Source organism: Echeneis naucrates, chromosome 22 (assembly GCF_900963305.1).
Source record: "Echeneis naucrates chromosome 22, fEcheNa1.1, whole genome shotgun sequence".
Lineage (NCBI taxonomy): Eukaryota > Metazoa > Chordata > Actinopteri > Carangiformes > Echeneidae > Echeneis > Echeneis naucrates.
Genome location: NC_042532.1, coordinates 3,788,222 through 3,793,070, shown reverse-complemented (window position 1 = coordinate 3,793,070; position 4,849 = coordinate 3,788,222).

Below are 4,849 nucleotides of genomic sequence, written 5' to 3'. Positions count from 1 at the left end.
CTGTGTTTCTTCCGGAAGAATTGACAGGACGCACACTACGGAGAGTCAGTGGGATCAGTTGGAGCGCAATATTTAATTTTAGGCATAAGAGGTTTTTCTTTATAATCAGCTCTTACACCAAATATTTCAGGTCAATTTTAATGGTTGTATATTCTGTAGTAAAAAAAAAAGAACCCATATGAAACATATTTTCTTTTATCTCCTACTTTTGAAAAGATTTTTAGTAATCAATGCGATAATTACATATTTTGACACAACATATCAAAATATAACCGTTGGTCTCGGCATGAAATTTAGATATTTTTTTTTCTTTGAAAATCATTTCATCCATACATGTAGACCTTTTCGGCTACACCTTTTTTATGTCTAACAAGAAAATATGCTTCAAATATATCTGCGAACTGCGGCTATTTACGCTTGACTACATACATAGTATATTAATTTTCTTTTCTTTTTTCTGATCATTTTAGTTAGCGCTTTCTCAGTTGCTTCTACTTGGATCTCCAATCATCTTGAAAGCCTGTTGGCACAATATCACGATTAAGTGAAATGTGCGCGCTGTCGGAGGACGCTGTTTGTCAATCTAAGAAGGAAACATTGTGTCAGATTGTCTAAGATTGTTCTTCACTCCAACACAGACGTCAATTACAACGTTGATTGATTACTATTACGAATTTTGGGGGGCTTGTGGGGATCGCATTCCTCTTTCCTTTTTTTTTGTTTTTTTTTTTTTACTTTAAATGATTTTTTCCCCCAGCAGTACCTGAATGTAGCATGGACCACCGCAGGTGGTGCTGAGTAACTGATGACGTCATCACGGTATAAATCGCACCGCGGCCGCTGTAGCGTCATTCATTTACTATCAGCACGGACCAGATTTAACGTCTCTCCACCTGCTCAGCCAACATGAAGACTAGTGTCCTTTTCCTTAGCGTTCTGCTGTTGGCGCTCCATCTCTCACAGGTTAGTTCGACTCCTCTCTCTTTATTTATTTTTTAATTTTTTTTTTTAGAACTTTAACTTAATTTGGTTAACAGCTGTATTGCGAGGAGATGGCCTCCCCCCCACTCATCCTAAGAATGTGGCTGGCAGTTAGGTATAAGCTATTATGCACTTATAATACAAGAGCTGAAGTTAATTGAACTATGAATGACTATTCCTTTCCTCGTTTTATTTATTTAATAAACGTACTTTATTGGACGGAACTGAATATGATCCTTGTACTTTTTTTTTTTTTTTTTTTTCTCTTTGTGTGTATATATAAATTAAAAAAAAAAAAAAAAAAAAGCAGGGAGAGGGTCTTGGTTTGAAGCCCAGCTGGTAAATGGCGCTCTCCGGTGATGTAGTCCTGTTAGACGAAGCGCGCACGGCGCAGAGAGGACTCTCCGGAAAGTTCAGGTTTCCTGCTGTGTACAGCTCTGTAAAAGGCGGCTCTTGTGTTGCAGGTTGTGCGGACCGAGGGAGTTAACCACAATGCGACTAAAAGCACCGCGTCTCCCACCCCCACGGCCAACCACAGCACCACAGAGAGGAACGGCGGTGAACGCACCGCCGAGCTCACTCTGCTGCTACTGCCGCTGGCCCTGGCGGCCTTCGCCCTCCCTGGCTGGGCCCAGTGACCGGACCGGCGGCCCTCTGCACCGGACACATCGTGAAGGCTAGACTCTGGGCGCACTCATTCTAAGCAGTTCCCTGATGAAGCCCCAACCGAACTTTTTTTTTTTTTTTTCTCTCTCCAATCTGGGAGGGAAGTGCGCCCGATGTCGCCGGCTGTGGACGCGCCCTGCTTTTTGCGGGACCATTCATGGACTAGCCCACATCCAGAGTCACCCTGTCCGGGGACACGCCGGTCTCCTGGGGCTTGATACCTTTTTTTTCTTTTCTCTTTAAATCGGTGCTGGTGTCAGGACGTTAACTCGTGTGTGCCTTGTGCCTGAAACTGTCAAGGATGGAGGCTTCTTGCCTGTCTTTTGTAAAAGTTGTTGAAAGAATTTAGCACTGATTGTTACAAATAATCGATATATTAAACGTGTGCTTTTAGCATTGGCTTGTTAATTCAATAAAATTGTAAGTGACCTGATGGGCTACATTGTCTAAATCTTAAAGCATTTTTTTTTCCCTTAACTTCCCCACTCAAATGGTTGTGGCTGAATATTTTTTTTTTTTTTTTTTTTTTTTTTTTTAAAACTCAGTCCTTTTGACTGAGTTGCTCCTACTGCTGCTGGCTATACAATGCCAGTTACTCACTGGCAGTTTGACCCACTATAGTTATGGTCTTGGTGCTGAAATGGAGCCCCCCCCCCCTTACCCCATAGACCAGTCACTCTTAATGACTAGCTCCATTTCAAGTCCTTTCAGTTGCAAAAAGAAGTCATTGATCATTGGTGAATTTGAAGACTGGTCCCTCTCATTCACTGGCTGCAAGGTCTCCATCAAAGGGCCTCTCTCAGAGACTGTAGGAATTCACCTGTAGTCCTCCCACACTGGGGCAGCCACATCCTGCCTTGTTAACACAAAGGCTGAATTGTTCAATTCATCCTCTCTGTTCCAAAGGTAAGCTTGGCCCTTTGGCCATCCCCTTTTACTGTGACCCTGCCTCTCACTCCACAGCTACCTTCTCCTTAAGTGTATATTCATCTTTACTTTTTGATGCTACAAAGCCTGAAGATGACTACTTGGCATGCTCCTCCCTTTCAGCTGCTCCATTTCCTGTTCAGCAGAAATTTAAGGGGAAACAAGTTGGGGTTTAGAGGCTTCTTTGCAAAGGAGCTAGTTCTTGCAAAGATGCAAATACCAGAGAGGTTTGGGTAGCGGCGAAGGACACTCTGACGCTTTCATCTGAGTTGTCAATCCTCCTCACTGTCTTGCTCTTCCGGCGCAGGTTTGTGAATATTGTCTGTACTTCATCACCTGCCACAAGAAAATGACTATCATTACTATCTGACCTGAATGCTTTTACTGAGGTTTAGTACATAGAGGACTGTCACTTCTTGGAAACAGAATGTCAATATTGTGGTTTCCCAGCATACCTGCATCACTTTCAGATACATTTTGTAATGATGGTAAAAAGTATACATTATAAACTTAGCAAATGAACTTGCTTTGTCCCTGGAGCTTCATCGGCATGTAAAACTCGTACTCAAGAAGTTTCAATAGATTTTGGTTAACTGTGATCACAAGGTTCACATAAACCTTAACATGTTAGCATAAGGACAACACAGCTTGTAGCTGCTGTTTAGCTACATCCTCAGCCCTGATGTCACAGCTGGAGATAGCCTAATTGAATTCACAAGTTCAAAACCCTGCCTTCTTCACTTACCACTTTGTGCACAAAGTGGTATGTGGTAACTTGTGCACATTCTTTGATAGTGCTTCTTTCCTCCCCTTCTTCTCAAGACACAAAAATGCATTTGGTTCTTCACCCACTACAGTCGCTCAAAATTGCCTTTTAATGCTGTTTGCAGTTATTTTGATGTTAGACTTCTGTCAACAAGAAAGAAGCATTTCCCACTTCTCTCACCAACCTATGCAAAGTAAACTCAGTCCCTATTTCATCACAGTCATAGATATCTCATGGTCAAATCAAATTCTCAAAAATATCTTCACAGAGTTGAGCTCTGCTTCAGAACCATGAAAATGATTTACTGTAATACGGTCACCGTGCGGTAGAGAGAGAGGGATGGAGAAATCTAGTTTCAAAGTCAAACCTGGGCACAATCACTGCAACTAGAGGGAAACAGTGCAATCCTGAGTTTGTCTAAATTGCATTGCTCTCTATTTGGGCGTATGCATAGCAGAAAAGGAGAAGTTAGGTTTCATTGAATGACTTTAAAGAAAACTGTGAAAAAGTAATTATCACCTGTGTTTTCCTGTCAGGTAGAAGATGCAAAGACACAACAGGAACAACCCTATAATCGTTTTCCTACTGAGTTCTCAACTTTTTATCTTTGACATGAGTACAATCCTGTTGTACTGATCATCATGGCATGCATCAACACCCCAAGGAAGTTCAGTTATGCTAGATTACCACATCCTGTGGAAATGAAGAACTTGCGATATAGTTTAAAGGCTGTTAGCACAATAGACTGCTGCAATTGTTAATTGTACTGAGCAGAAGTCAATGGAGTCTGTTTTGGATTTTGTTTTGCCACAAAAAAAGTATCTTTCTGTAGTCAGTTGACTTCAGGTATTCATGGCAGTACAGAGATTAACCACAATTTCAACATGATCATGATGCTCCACTCTTACTCTGCTCTTTTCTCGCTCTGGTCAGCTGTCATTTATTGTGTTTTTCCTTGTCCCTCCTCCACCACCGTCAACCTCGAGTCTTAATGTCCAGAGCAGGTTGAGCTCATCATCATCACTCATCGCATCCAGATCTCCATCTTCCCTTTTTCTCATCAACAGCACTAAAATCAGTGTCTAGACTCCAAGAGTTTCAACACTTCAACAGCCATAACAGCCTTTCACATATGATGACATATGGGGTCTAATGCCAAAGACTCATGTCTATGACTGATCCTCTCTCTTTTTGCAGGATAATGTTATTTGTTAACAAATACATTTTTCTTCATTTAACAGACATTTTACATAAGAGAAAGGAACTGTTATGAACTACCCAAGTTCTTCATAAACTAATGATATCTGAATGTAACTGCAGTGGGCTGTTACATAAACAAGCTTTGTATTGCTATGTTTTAGAAATAATACTTCTGCCTTGTCAATGTCTTATTGATTGAAATGGGGTAGTTAGGAGAGACACCTAAACTGCTAACTATTATTTCATGTTTTGTTGACATGAAGGAAAAGTGAGATGAGGATTGATGTAAGAACCAGTGACAAGGGCATC